The sequence below is a fragment of the Aplysia californica genome, unplaced genomic scaffold (assembly GCF_000002075.1).
Source record: "Aplysia californica isolate F4 #8 unplaced genomic scaffold, AplCal3.0 scaffold00340, whole genome shotgun sequence".
Lineage (NCBI taxonomy): Eukaryota > Metazoa > Mollusca > Gastropoda > Aplysiida > Aplysiidae > Aplysia > Aplysia californica.
Window position 1 is genome coordinate 621,559 of NW_004797610.1, and position 1,488 is coordinate 623,046.

The window sequence follows — 1,488 nt, forward strand, 5'->3', positions numbered from 1 at the left end:
ACAGTTGCCAGCGCCGTAAAACACAAACCAAAAAAAAAAAAAAAAAAAAGTAAACTGCTTCTTTAAAAAAAAAGGAAAAAAAACTCCAACCCAGAACTGATCTCAGCTACATGTTTGTTTGCTTGTTTATTTGTTTGTTTGTTTGTTGTTTTTTATTGTTTTTGTTTTTGTATTGGTTTGTTATTTTTTAAATTCAAGTTTACTCAGTGGTCAAGGCCATTGACCCGTATCACATAAAACACACATTCTACAGATGAGACTTTCATGGCGACAACATAAATCGGACATGACTTACTTATGAACAGCACTTTAAATTCGTTTTTATTTTTATTTCCCAGGAAGGTACAAAAGTTGCTATACCTCAAATATCACATCATTGTGATAATACTTGATTCATCATTACTATAAGCACATTGAATTAGTTGACGTTTGGGTGTTGATTTTATGTTGTTGTTGTTTATTTACGGGGGGGGGGGTATATCATTCAGTGTCATCAAGTTTAATTATTCCTAGCAACTAATTCAATGTGCCTTTAACTTTGATTAAGTATTGCAATAATGATGTGATGCTTACTGTATATCACAATAAAGAAGTAGATTAGGACGATAGAATGTTGGTAGGTAAGAAGGAGCAAACAACACCAGAGCACCCGCCAACCACTCACACGTAAACAAAAGAAAGAATAGGCCAAAGAAAAGAGGAAAACGGTTAAGTAGGTCACAGAAACAGAACGCCACCTCAGATTTACACATTTCTATCTGACATTTTTTGCCGTTTTTGGGTTATTGAAACAGTGAGGTCAGAAACCAAATGTTTAGTCTGCTCTATCAAAATCGTAAGATTATTCGGAGTAGTTATCAAAATATTCAAAGAATTGCATTCGAAAAAGTTTGACGTGTTGTAAAACTCAAACATTTCAACGTCAAATTTCTTTACAAATAGGTACTGAGCAAATAGAGCTTTGCAATTCCGAGATAGCGATAAGTAAAGAACAACATAAACATACAACAGGCGATACAACGAACAAGAGAAAGACGTTTGCTTCTCTACTTAACACGGTGAGGTCGTAGAGTCCAGAAAAAGTACGCCATGTAAAATTAAATTAATATTATTATACAAATAATTAAGTTCGCGTTTTACGCTCTCATCAACACCATTCAGCTCATCTGGGGGGGGGGTGTGACTTTGACCCACTTGAAAGGGCTAGTGTGGGCAAAGATGGATACAATACAACGTTCCAGCAAACAGAAGGAGATGATGCTTCATAAGATTTCTCCCTAGAAAGACGGAGATGTTTCATAAGATTTCTCATAATGTACGTGAAGATGAAAAGAAAACTCTTTCTGTCTCGCGATCGAAAAGCTAGAAGAGAATGCGTAATAGAGACTCAAAGATAGGTTCGCTGCTTGTTTGTTTTGTTTGTTTTTGTAAAGTGTTTTACGGCGCTCGCAACTGCATAGGTAATATGAGCGCGCGGGACACACCTAA